Source organism: Copidosoma floridanum, unplaced genomic scaffold (assembly GCF_036245765.1).
Source record: "Copidosoma floridanum isolate Cflo_tuat_1 unplaced genomic scaffold, Cflo_Japanese_pri ptg000014l, whole genome shotgun sequence".
Classification (NCBI taxonomy): Eukaryota; Metazoa; Arthropoda; class Insecta; order Hymenoptera; family Encyrtidae; genus Copidosoma; species Copidosoma floridanum.
Window position 1 is genome coordinate 2236825 of NW_028321891.1, and position 14808 is coordinate 2251632.

Genomic DNA, 14808 nt, shown 5'->3' on the forward strand with positions numbered 1-14808 from the left:
TTTCCGCCTATAGTGTATAATACCTCGTTGCATTTCTCAAAACTTTCTGTAGCAACAATAGCTTGGTGTACCTGCTTAGCAATGCTCGTGTGAAACGACGTGGAACTACAAAGACTTCACTCAGAAGGTAATATGCGAACGAAAAGACAAGTCTCTAGGGCGTATGTATCTGTATAATATATTTGTCGACGTGACGGAGCGAACAAGAGAGGCGAGCTTGCAGTGTATACATAATACCAGAATGAGCATAAAGCACGTTAAAGCATCGAGATAAACCAGTCACGCTTTGCAAACTTGATTTTTTTTTCCTATTTTTGAGAGACTTATTTTGATGTCCTTTGACCTACTTTTTTGTTAGTATATACATGTACGTCTGTTCAATTAACATTTTAATTGCATAGGGCACATGAAAAAAGTCACGCGTCTCAGACATAGTATGATAAAGAAAGTACCATAGTGGCACATGGATGCGTTATTGGAGAGCATTGAGGAGATGAAGTTTCTTCGGTTCGCGTCAAGGGAGAGAAAATGAACGAGTTCGCTTCAACGACGTATTATAGTCGAATAAAAAATCCACGGCCAAAGATGTACTTGGCGCCTGGCCAAAAACGGAGTTACGACCCACATTCGGACGCCTCGCAAAGACGAGCAAAAACGCAGTTGCAAAAACGCACGGTGCACCGAGCGCGGTCTTTTTATTTTGAAAACAATATATAAGTAACTATTCCCTTGACTTTACGTGTATTTTCGATTAAACAGTGCAAAAGTGAGACAATTAAGTGTAGGCTGAGTGTTCGGGTTGTTAAAATCAATATGATTTATCATGTGTAGACAAAACAGTACGAGGAAAAAGAGAAGAGATTATTATTTTTCGGTATGCAAGTATATGAAAATCAAGCATTTCACTTCACCTCAATCGCAACTTTCTGATTTTTATCGTGTGACCAGGAAACTTTAAATGCTTTATCTATCAAGCTGATTTTATTATCAGTGCTTTATCATTAACCAGTGACTCGCATGGGTCGTTAGTAGAAACGCTGGGCTACAGCTGTACTACGACTTTATCGTGCTTTTGGACTTTGTGAATTACTGTTGCTATAAGCTATTCATAAGCCGCAATCCATAGAATAACGCATGGATGAAACTTTAAAAATTAATTGGCTGTAAATAGTACAGTGTGCAGCTAAAATATATAATGTCACGCATCGTATGAATATGATCACTTGAAATGAAGTTGATGGCAAACATGTGGTCTGAGCATCCGTTCGTCTGTTCGTAGTGCATTTGATATCTTTTGGCTTGTACCTTAACTTAAAATACAACACTCTTACTCTCGTACAGAGGGTAAATGTATTATTTTAACTCGAGGTAGGCAAAATAATATTTTTCGATACAACTTACGGCCCGCGAATAATTAACCAAGTAAATTTTGATCGTTTGATAAAAAAAATTTTCTTTGTACCAATGATGATACAATAATGATACTAATAGTATGATTATTTTTAAAACGTTTGATGAAAAGTTATGAAAGGTATTGATTAGTGTCTATTAGTATCTAATAGCGTCGATGAGACTATTCGAAAACAATCATAATTCACTTAGAACTAAGAAACGTAGATTTTTTAATTTAACTAACAATGATAAGTATAAAAATTAATATAGCTTTTTATGAAAAATAATTGAAGGCAAAATAATTTACACACAAAATTTTTTTTATCAATTTTTAATTAGCATATTTTATTTGTATCTTTGTAATACAGCCAAACCTTAACAATACAAGTCTATGTGTTATTTTGTACAGTTATAATCAATGATACTTGTTATCACAAATGACGGAATATTCTTGAAACTAACGTAAGCGCACGTGTGACACGATAACACTTGTGTTTGTTGGAGATTCATTGATAGGCGTGTGTCGTTTCTGTTGGTAAGTACGTTTTAAGATTACAAAACTAATGAACCTGCTACGTGTTAAGTGTAAAAAACCGTCTTTTTCGTCATAAAATCAACAATTGCATTATTAAGGAGCTAGATTTGAAATTAAGGTCTGAAGAAACATCATTTAGACTGTATACAATTTATTAAAAAAACTGATTGATATTTTGACTTATTACAAATTTAATTTCTGAACAGGTTTCTAAATGAAAATCCTGATTTTTTTAGCTCGAAGATTTCTTTTACTATTAAAAAAATGAGGTATATCGAAACGATCGCCATAATAACAATAATAACGATAACCCATACAGGCGTTCTTGGTGGTTCCAACAGCGATGGGTCAATTAAGCTGGTTCCGTTTAAAACATTTGTGCTATTCGAATCAACTGTTGTTGACGTCACTGTCGATTCTGATGTAGTTTCTTCACCATAGTTTATTGTCAACGACGAAAGTATTACAAATAATACCAACTGTTTTCTCCAACACATTCTAAAAAATATGATAATTTAATAGTTATACGGATATTAAATTTAAATGATACCACACACTCGCATGAATTTATTTTTCTTTAATCCTAATTATAAGATTAATTTTGTATTACAATAATACTGTTAGCATAAAACTCAAAATGTAAGTCTATGCAATTTTAGTAATGCACAAAATATACTTTATGTACTAAGTGTAAAAATGGCACGAAGCAAATAATGTTTTTTAGTAAAAACACATTCAATCAGACAAATATTTGAAACTTTAGTACACTCACTTAATGAAGTATTTTAAAACTTGTTTAAATAACTTATTTTAAAGGAGCAAGTGAATTCTTGAACTACAATGAATGCAGAAGAAACAAAAACTGAGCACGATGAAGTTAGTTAACCGTCTAAGTGTGTGCTATGCAGAGATTAAGCTAATAGCTTTTTAATTTAAACATTAAAATATTCTGTCTCTATGATATTCTTGGGCATGCGCAAAGGTTTAGATAATATACGTCAGCACATGTTTTGAAATTTGGAAAATTTAACTGAATATCTTGGGAAGGGGGGTCCGAAATAAAGACAGCCCACTTCAATTTTGTTGTAAAACCATATATGTTTATCCCAGCGACGTTTATTTCGATGACAGCGACAGCTCAGTGCAACGATTGTTCAATATTTCGACAACTAATCACGAGGTAGTTCACTTTGACTTTCCATTTATGCTGCTCTACGATTAGCTGTCGAAATAATGAACAGTCGTTGCACTGAGCTGTCGCTTTCGACAAAACATTTATAGTTTTACTACAAAAATGAGGTGCACTGTCGATATTTCGGACCCCACCCAAGATAATCATGACTAATAAAGCTATTCCCATGATAAAGTAAAAGAAATTTTTTTTAAATAATAAACAATTTCGAATACAAAAATTCTGACTAAGTATTAAGCATCTCGGGTGGCAACTTATATTTAATTGGTAAACGTAAGCTCATCCCATTGGCTGTTGACTAAACTCTGGACGTTTTCTTGAAGTTGTTCCACCATCATGGAAAATATAAATTCGATGAAATTGTTTTAAAACAATCTTGATACAAAGTTAAAAAATTATTTGACAAATTGGTTAGTTCACTCAGAACTAAGCAATTTATTAATCATGGATTTTGTGGGTGATTCCAGACAAGAGCTATAAAACTTTTAATCCTAATACGTCTAATAATAAGAGCCTCATAAGAATTAAACAGTATTTAATGCTTTGTTCTCTGGATCTTCAGATATTTCAATCTAAAGATCGAAAATGAGGGTAAAAAATCTAATACATGTAATAATAATAACTAGTAATTTGATTTTAAGTTAAAGGATATTCCATATGCAATTGTAAATTTTATTTTCTAAAATTTGTTTTTTTTCTTGTATTCACAATTAAACATTAAGTTTTTATCTAGCATGATTTAATAGACATCTGATCCGTTGTTGTCAACCGCGGTAAAACAGAATATTCCACAGCAGTATTGCCGTCGTTCCTATCCAGTTTATTTGGAAAATAATTGATTATATTTATCGTTATTTCTTGCACAATTTTGTATTTTTGTTAACATACTACTTAGTTTTTAAGATATTTTAATAGAACTCGATATTGACTTAAGGTACTTATTATATCCCTCGTCATAGTTAGTACAGAGTATTCTATATTTTGGTGTGTCGTTTCTCGTCCACTCTGTAATTTAGAAAATAACTACATGGAAACAAAATGTTTTTGGTTAAATATATAATTTACTTTTATTCTAGATACTTTAAAACATAGAGACCCCTCTTCGCTCTTAATCCTTGAATGTACGATGGCAAAACCTTAATATTTCAGACTTATAAACATAAAGAAAATTATTAGTACAATAATTCTACGGATGATATTTTGCATGATACATATCTATAAACTTTAAATGATTAGCTTAAAAAACAGTTACTATTCAAGTAAGGGACTTTGTTATAATACTCCTTTTATGATAGGATAAGAGTAAAAATTGTGTAAATAATTACAAATATATTAATGAAAGCAAGAAGAAATAAATACATTTGAAAAAAAGTGATCATTCAAACACAATTTCTTGAAATAATTGTAAGAATATTTTTGCAACACCAACATAATTATTTAGGTGTTAATAAATCACTTTAAAGAGATAATTTATTTTGAAGCAATAGACTTATGATTTTAAGTTGTTAAAAGTAGAAACATCGAGAATATAATTAATTATTGTCAGTAACTATGAAGTACGAAAAAAATAGTCTAATGAAAATGAGAACATAAACGAGTATTTCTACGCATAAATTAATGAATGCCTAAATTTTCATAAGACTGTTTGATTTATAATAATTAAGCTACGCAACTGAAATCTTAAAACAAATTTTAAAAGCGTTACTATTTTTTAATAATAAATAAGAATTAAAAACGATACTTAACCACACAAAAACCAAGATATTTAAGACGCATTTGCGAGAAATCTGATAACATCGGTATTTATTTCAGATTCATAGCAGTGATAGCAGTTACATATCTTTGCTTGATATTATTACTCATTTGAAGAGAACTACATTACTTGCTTGTCTTAATAACATGTATTCTTGGTTTAGTTATTTCATGTTTTTTATTCATTTGTAAAATGTCAGTTAAGTGAAATCATTTAATAAGAAATTTAGAATCCTTTATTTATTTGTAGTATTTGTTGTAATTTACAGTGCATATTGTAGAAAAATTTTAAATTTTTATAAAAAATTTACACGTTTATTACTTAGCATATTTTAATTTCTTGATAAGTTTACTATCTAAAATTTCTGAAGCCAATTCCTGAATTTTTTAATTCGATAAATCGTTTGATTAAAATGAAAATGAAATATCCTGCAGCAACTGACATTACTACTATTAAAAGTATCACCCATATGGACATTGATGCCGTTACAGGGGTTGGTTTCCCAGTAGCTGTTGTTATTGTGCTTGATTGTATAAGTGTTGTACTTGTAGTGGTTGTAGAAGATTCCGATGATCCTATAGTTGAAGATAAGGATTGAGTCGTTGGTAGTTCTGTAGCTAATGTGCTCGATGAATCAGTTTCTGATGGATTTTTTTCACCTGTATTGACTGGGGTACTCTCTTGATGTTCACTACTAACATTATCTTTCTCTAATTTGATTTCATCTATTTAATTAATAAAAAATTTTTCGTAAATAGGTATTAACCTGCTGCTTATTCAATTAAAATCCAAGACTAATTTTCTTACAACTTGCCTTTTTTTAGTGATTCTATCTGAGGATTTTTCAAAACAGTATCTGCAAGTGTTGTAGTAGTCACTGAAAAAACTATGAAAAATATCATCAATATTGTCTTCCAGCACATTCTGAAAATTTATAATATAATTTCATAAAATAAGTTCACAATGATAAATTTTAAAAATTTACACAAAAAACTTACATTGGTTTTATTTTTTTCTTGAATTTTAAATAATAATATTATATTTAATTACTGTATACGCAGATTGTAATTTAACTTTAAACTAAGATGTAATTCCTGATCTGAAAAACGATTATTTTCTTTTAAACTTTTTGTGATTTTTTCACAAACTTAATGACAAACTTACTATATGCATTTTTAAAGTAAATTTATATTAAAAAACCTATCGAATACTACACCTTTTACGAGTACAGTTCACAACAAAGTAAGCATCATGATATTGGACGCGTATTGAGCATTGAGCACTGGAGTATAATCGATGCGAAGATAAAGATAACAAGTCTTTGATATATATACATACTCATACAATCAATACGCCTGATATTTGTGCTCATGCGTATGATTATGATATATTTAATTAAAGTAAATTTTAAAATATTTTATGTAAACAAAATAATTAATTATTAGTCTTCTAATTTTAATCTTAAACATTTCTAACAGAACGCTAGAAAATTTACATTATTAAATTGCATTTTAGTTAAGTTTTGAATTAGTAATTGATTGACAAACATAATTTACTACCTAAGTAGATGGTTTTAGTAACTATAAGTACTACATTATCGTGTACGAGCCAGATTTTCGGGAGTTCGCCACATGCGCAGTGCGTAATCACCCTCTCTCCATACAGCAGGCTGGAGCGGGAGAGCCCCCCTACCCAGACCTTTAACCTAAGCCCCGCCCACTTCTCACAACTTAGATACGACATCTTGTCCAACAAAAATTTACTATCGATAATAGCCGCGCGGACCAAGTCTTTTGCCCCAGCCAAACTTGCCAGCTTTTGAATCTCACTGATAATTTTTTTTTTTTTTTTCCATCTGCACAATTTTTATACGTTAGGTTTTTGTATTAAAAAAACATTATTTTGGTTTGTTGTCTTTTGTACGCTTGGTACATGCGACGGGTCATCACTATGGACAATTTCAACAAAGCAAAATAATACTTTTTTTTTATTAAAAAAATGATTGTAGTTTTTTTTTTTTTTTTTTTTTTTTTAATGTACGTTATACATAAAGTGTCATGACACGTTTATGTAATTATGTAAGCTCATGTACAACGTTTCGATACTAAGACATAATTTTAAAAAATACTATGTACAAGACAAGGTAAGTAAAATTATAAAACAAAATATTCGTCACTTATTAAGGAAATCAAAACATTAATATTTAGTGAGTTAAGCGTCGAGTAATGATAATTAAAGTATTATTTAGTATTTAAAAATTACCAAACGACACGTCTTGATCATTGTTAATGTAATTCACTGTTACATTATTATGGTCGGTAGGCAATACTGTTTAATACATTAATCTGTCCCGAATTGCATGAACTTTTTTTTGTTTGGTGTATCATTAATAACTTGCTTTGCTACAAGTATTTATTCTTGGAAATACGTCTCGTCAAAAAATATGGATTGCCATAAAAGCTCATGCTGCAATTTCTCAATATTTTTCTAGGGGTTACCCTAAAAACACTCAATAAAAAATAGTAAAAAAATTCATGCTGATTTCAGATAATATAATTAATAAAATCTATGAATTTTTAGTTGTTATTAAATAAATAAACAACTTTTTTTCGCTCAGAGTATGTTTATTACAGCACGCTCTCTCTGTAGTTTCTCCGGGCTTGAGACCGGCACATTTACTGTTGCCACATTACGCGCGCGGTAATTTATTTACATTCACGTTCGAAATTAAAAAAAGCCCGGAGAAACTACAGAGGGAGCGTGCTGTAATAAACATACTCTGAGCGAAAAAAAAGTTGTTTATTTATTTAATAACAACTAAAAATTTATAGATTTGATTAATTATACTATCTGAAATCAGCATGAATTTTTTTACTATTTTTTGTCGAGTGTTTTTAGGGTACATATAGAAAAATATTGAGAAATTGCAGCATGAGCTTTTATGGCAATCCATATTTTTTGACGAGACGTATTTCCAAGAATAAATACTTGTAGTAAAGCAAGTTATTAATGATACACCAATCAAAAAAAAGTTCGTGCAATTCGGGACAGATTAATGTATTAAACAGTGTTGCTTACCGACCATAATAATGTAACAGTGAATTACATTAACAATGATCAAGACGTGTCGTTTGGTAATTTTTAAATACTAAATAATACTATAATTATCATTACTCGACGCTTAACTCACTAAATATTAATGTTTTGATTTCCTTAATAAGTGACGAATGTTTTGTTTTATAATTTTACTTACCTTGTCTTGTACATAGTATTTTTAAAAATTATGTCTTAGTATTGAAACGTTATACATGAGCTTACATAATGACATAAACGTGTCATGACACTTTATGTATAACGTACATTTAAAAAAAAAAAAAAAAAAAAAAAAAAAAAAAAAAAAAAAAAACTACAATCATTTTTTAAATAAAAAAAATGTATTATTTTGCTTTGTTGAAATTGTCCATAGTGATGACCCGTCGCATGTACCAAGCGTACAAAAGACAACAAACCAAAAAAATGTTTTTTTAATACAAAAACCTAACGTACAAAAATTGTGCCGATGGAAAAAAAAAAAAAAAAAATATCAGTGAGATTCGAAAGCTGGCAAGTTTGGCTGGGGCAAAAGACTTGGTCCTTGCGGCTATCATCGATTATGTTCACATTAGACAAGATGTCATATCTAAGGTGTGAGAAGTGGGCGGGGCTTAGGTTAAAAGTCTGGGTAGGGGGGCTCTCCCGCTCCAGCCTGCTCTATGGAGAGAGGGTGATTGCGCACTGCGCATGCGGCGAACTCCCGAAAAATTATTTTTAAAAAGATGTGTACGAAAAATCAAATTTTATAAAAGATATACTTGCTACAAGAAAATTACGATGACAGTTCTACACTTGTTTCAACACTACTTTTATTTCTGAAAAACAAACTCTGCTTTCAAAAATTCATGAATGTTTAATACATATTAAACACAAAAATTTACATATATTTAAAGTTCTGTCTAGTGACTAATCCTAATTTATATCACATGAGTCAATACTCAAGAGATTAATTATTCGATTTTACCAACTTTAAATAAATTTTTCTTTACCATAAAAAAATAGATTTCTTTCACCTGTGCCCACCTTCTCTAAGGCAATCACTGGGCTAACAGGCACTTGCGAAGCAACACCTGAGGAATTTTTATAATCATTTTGGCCGGATACGTATCAGTGGCGAACGCTATTTTTCCTACCGAGAGTGCAGTAAACGCCTAATTAAAAAAAAAAACTCTTGAGGTAGGAAAACACATATTTCATCGAATTTATCTGTGGGATAAACTAAGAAATTTTTTTCAATATATGATCAAGTACGACATAAAAAAAAAAAAAAAAAAAAAAACTTCAGTTGAGCCTTTGGACATATGCATGGTGGAGGTGCTGAACGTTATAAGAGTATTCAGAAATAAAATTTTCGTAAGTCTCTTCCAAGCCTAAGGTTAGTATCCCTACTTGATTGAAAAAGCGTATGTTCGATTAAAGTAATCACTGTTTGCTGATTTGAACCAGTTTTGTTGCAATTTGTAGCAGTTTTAGGAGCCTTAGGCCAGTGTTCACTTATACAGTTGATCATACGCTCTGTTGAAAGTAGAGGTACCAACCTTAGACCTAGCGGTGACTTTCAAAAATCTCACTTCTAAATACACTTTATCAAATAAAATACAAAATAACCATTATATCGAGATCTATCGAATACAGAGGTACCAAAAACTAGGTATTTAAGTGTCTTTTTAACGGTACTTGTATTTTTATCATATTATAAATTCGTTACTATTTATTTTAATGATGTCTAAATATTAAATATCTTCTTGAAAAACTTACCAAAAAAAAAAAAAAAATTTGTTTGTATGAAATTTTGATGTTTTATTTTTTTACACTAAGTCGCAAAGCGTCGAGAGAAATTTGAAGTACTAATGGATTTTAAAAGTACACTATTCATTCAAACTCAACTCTTCGAAAGATTCACCTTTAATTTTCTTACTTAATCAAAGTCACTAAGATAATGTAATCGAGACCTTCATATATTTGAATATAAAAGCAACCATTCTTTGATCAAATATTGTCAAATTAATTATAATTCAAACTCATGCTGAGAGAGTATTACGAAAAATCTAGACAGTTGTCACATTACTAATATTTATACATACTCGAATTTTTCAGAGACATAATTGTAATTTAAAAAACTTATTAATAAACAGCATTACCGCCATACATTCTACATGATTAATGCATTCAATTTCATGTTTCTATGAAAAAAATAATTACACTCATATTCTTGATCAGTTTTTTAGACATAAAAAATATATATACACATATATTAAAAATATATTGTACACGTAAAAAAGTTCATGTCAAAAATAGTATACTTGGGTCAACTACATGATACAATTATTAACTTCGCTGTTTTGTGGCCTGTTTCATGTATGCGTATTATATAGACTTGCATTTTGTAATGTTAAAATACATCTAAATTTTATTGACTGATTAAAAAAGAAAGTATAAAACAATATTTCAGCGATGTAACACTCAAACTTACTAATAAGAATGGATCTCTTAATAGTTCTAAATTATTACAATCGCATAATGCTGTTCTTAATTATAATAAAATATTTCATTTCATTACAATAAGTTCTGTAATTATCTTTATGAGTAATCTAATATAGATGATCAAACTCTTTCAAAATTTTGTTCAACCCGATACAAACCTGTCACTATAAACATATAATACATCTTAATGACAGACATAAGTTACACAATAATAATTTTCTATACACTACTGATACTTATCTATTATGATGTATTATAAGTTTATTTGTTTTATTATTTAGTGATGCTAAAATGTGTTCATGAATTTTTTTTGTTTTTTTTTTTTTATTAAAATGATTTTCTGTTACTACTATTTATTACATAAACATAAGTACTACAGCTCCTAGTAATAGTCCTATCGTAATAGGATGAGAAGCTACGTCGCTATTTGGTTTTACCGTTGTCGTCGGATTATTTTCTATCGTAGACTGAGCTGTAACTGTAGGAGTATCGCTTTCCGTACTTATTCCCTCCGTTGTCGTTGGCGCTGTCGTGGTTGGTGGTGTTGTCTCTGGTTTTGTTGGTGACTTTGTTGTAGGAGTATCGCTTTCCGTACTTATTCCCTCCGTTGTCGTTGGCGCTATCGTGGTTGGTGGTGTTGTCTCTGGTTTTGTTGGTGACTTTGTTGTAGGAGTATCGCTTTCCGTACTTATTCCCTCCGTTGTCGTTGGCGCTATCGTGGTTGGTGGTGTTGTCTCTGGTTTTGTTGGTGACTTTGTTGTAGGAGTATCGCTTTCCGTACTTATTCCCTCCGTTGCCGTTGGCGCTGTCGTGGTTGGTGGTGTTGTCTCTGGTTCTGTCGGTGACTTTGTTGTAGGAGTATCGCTTTCCGTACTTATTCCCTCCGTTGCCGTTGGCGCTGTCGTGGTTGGTGGTGTTGTCTCTGGTTCTGTCGGTGGCTTTGTTGTAGGAGTATCGCTTTCCGTACTTATTCCCTCCGTTGTCGTTGGCGCTGTCGTGGTTGGTGGTGTTGTCTCTGGTTTTGTTGGTGACTTTGTTGTAGGAGTATCGCTTTCCGTACTTATTCCCTCCGTTGCCGTTGGCGCTGTCGTGGTTGGTGGTGTTGTCTCTGATTCTGTTGGTGACTTTGTTGTAGAAGTATCGCTTTCCGTACTTATTCCCTCCGTTGCCGTTGGCGCTGTCGTGGTTGGTGGTGTTGTCTCTGATTCTGTTGGTGACTTTGTTGTAGAAGTATCGCTTTCTGTACTTATTCCCTCCGTTGCCGTTGGCGCTGTCGTGGTTGGTGGTGTTGTCTCTGATTCTGTTGGTGACTTTTTTGTAGAAGTACCACTTTCCATACTTATTCCCTCCGTTGTCATTGGCATTTTGGTTGATTCTGCGGTTGGTTCTGTCATGGTTGTTATCTGTGGGTTTGTTGGTGACTCTATGGTAGGATGAGCTGTAGTTTTAAGAATATCACTTTCCGCAGTTATTTTCTCTGTTGTCGTTGGCGTTTTAAACGATTTGGCTGTTATTATTTTTTGGTATGGTGTAAAATCTTTATTTTCTGGATTTTTAACTGGAATAGCATAAGCAGCATACATTGCTAACGATGCTAGAGTTAAAATTCTAATAAAAGCCATCCTAAAACGAATATTAATAATATAATCGTGTAAACAATTACTAATATTAAGTATTTGTCATGTACCCAACATACCTGGACTTAAGATCATAAAATTTTAAATTTACGATAAATGTTGTTAATTACATAAAAATTATTTCAACTTTTTATTACATAACAGTTTGAAAATGAAATTTTCAACCATCCTTTTAACTATTATACACTAATTATTGAGCAAAAAATATCTGTAAATATTGTTTCATACTATTAAATTTTTTTTAGTAAAATAGATTTACGTAAGTCATTCCGGTGACCTTATTAAAAAAACAACGTTTGTTATTACACAGTTTTATAATTATATAATGATTCGATTTTAATTACGGTGGTAAATCAAAAGAAACATTTATAATTTTTATGCCTATAGATTCCCTCTGTTATTTCTAGCATTGACAAGTAGAAGATTTCAGAAGTTTTTGTATTAGGTACTTTTAGTAACATGCTTTAACGTGGATACCACTATTTTTTATAAACTTTTATGTACTACACTGAAATGTCGTAGCTATAGACCATCACACAAACCTTATCAACACTTACTTAGAAAGGATGATCCGCAGTCAAAGAAAAACAACGAACAAATGAGCCTCAGCTTATCCATTTCTGGAATTTATGAAAATAGATATCGCATCGCAGATTAGATTAGATTGTGCTTTTATTCACAGTTATAAAATTATCAATACCTGTTGCAATATAAAAAACGTGCAAATTTATAAAAAAATTTAATGCGGTTTGGAATATTAACTTGAATACTTAAATACAAAATTTTTATGTGTATTCCAATGTTACATTGATTCATGAATTATCTATAAATCTTCCTAAGGTATCATGCAAGCGAACACATACATATAAAAAATTGGCACAAGTATAAATCAAGCAATTTGCATGAGAACTTGATTTTTTTTTAAGACTAAGTTACAATACGTAACTTCAATTTTTAACCTCACTTTAACATGTTTTCTCCAAAATTTATTTTTACTAAGATCTTGTTATATAACGTACATCGTATTCTATATATAAGAGTTTACATATCCAGGTAATCTTATTTTACTGTCAATACAGCGTTGCTTTGAAGCTGCTGAAATTTGGTTTATACCAATTATAGCTACAACTTATTTTTAAGAACACTATGCATTTAATAAAACAGCCAAGTCAAAACGCATTTTGTATACTTTTTTATTAATTTTAACGCCGTATGGGAAAATAATCGTATTCATATCCTTATTTTCGAAACGAAAGTATCATACCTCTCTGCAAAGCCACGTGACTGAGTTAATAGAAACTATTATCTCTGATCACTCTTTTTTTTATCACGTTAGTTTATTTATAGTTTCGTTCTTCCAAAGTTAATAATTTAGGAAATAAATTCTAAAACTTTTATTTTATTATCTAAATACATAGGAGTACCATTTTATTGTAAACAATACTTTTTTAAATTTGTTACCGTATCTTACTTTTATTTTTTCTTGATATTATGCACGACGACCAATAAATATTTGTTGCCAACTTTTCTTTTTACTTTACATTTTTTAAAGCTATTTTACGGTTTGTATATCTCAAAAGTTAAATGAAAGATCGAATGGCAGTCAGCAAAAAATTTATTGTATTTTATAATGAGAAATAAAAATACCTTTGTCATGATTAAAAGAAAAAACACCCTTTGCATCTAAATAAATAAATACCAAAAGACTGTCTGTTTCAGAGGAGTCATATTTCATGATTCAAAACTACTTATCATGTATTTTTTGTAGAAACTCATTAATTAGAAAATTAAATTGTAAAACTTTACTGGCGATTTTGAAGCTATCTGATAGTTAGTTTTTGTAGGTAAATAAAATAAATCACAACTTTACTGCAATCATAGATAGTAAAAGCGTCCAAAACATTACTTTGCATCTCTTTTTTAAAGTATGTATGATATTTTTTTTTAATCGTCAAAGGATTTTTTTATAAGAAATCATATACTACTATCATAACTTTAAGTATTTCAACGAGGATATAGCTATTCAACCCAGTTATTCTATAAATCGGTCTTTAAAACCAAGCATACATAACAGATTATTTTTAAAAAATAGAGGCTAAAAGAGAGTTCGATGTGCTATGTTAATGAACCAAGTATGCACATAAATATGTATGTGTGTACACGTAATTTTATGTTTTTGTTTTTTTTTTTTTTTTTGAACATACTATCATAATTTAAGTCCTTGTCTTACAACTGACTATGGGCTGACACAGTCACGTTGTATGACTGGTTGCTTCATAGCTAGATACACATTTTTTTTTCCATTTAAGTTGCTATCTTTTAATCATCAAAGCGATTACTATCTTGCCTTCAACATCGTCAAAAGTATAAGACGAATTTTTTTTTTTCATACGATTTCAGCATTCGATTGTGAAACTGAGTAAAACTGGTTGAAACTCATACTATTCTACATTTTCTCATGGTTAAACATTTTCATTTCTTCACGTCAACATTTCCCTATTGGGATACGTATTTTAGTTTAGACTAAATAAGTAATAATAGTATTTAGATCTACACAAGACGATAATACTTCAATTATTGAATTTTTGTTACTGCGATTTCAAACTGCCTAAAATCGGTAACGTTCCTTTAACGTACATGAAGATCAGAACAAAATGATAAGGAGAGATAAAAAAATGCGCTCGAACCTGTGGTAATAGTAAGATTTAAGATGACCGATAAA

The 14808-nt window shown here is 30.6% G+C and overlaps 1 protein-coding gene and 1 long non-coding RNA gene across 2 annotated transcripts in view; one reads left to right on the top strand and one right to left on the bottom strand.

Annotated features, from left to right (window-relative positions):
- Positions 1-688: 688 nt before the first annotated feature.
- The window catches only part of LOC106638234 (A-type potassium channel modulatory protein KCNIP1), a 64913-nt gene continuing 50793 nt past the window's right edge, over positions 689-14808 (top strand). Inside the window, exon 1 of the mRNA XM_023392783.2 lies at positions 689-874. The gene's annotated coding sequence lies outside the window, so the exon portion shown is untranslated. The remainder of the gene's footprint in view (positions 875-14808) is intronic.
- On the bottom strand, positions 1716-2815 carry LOC106638236 (uncharacterized). Its single transcript, XR_016293040.1, has 2 exons — positions 2700-2815; positions 1716-2425 (listed from the first exon to the last, which is right to left on the bottom strand). It is a non-coding gene; the product is annotated as an uncharacterized LOC106638236 (long non-coding RNA).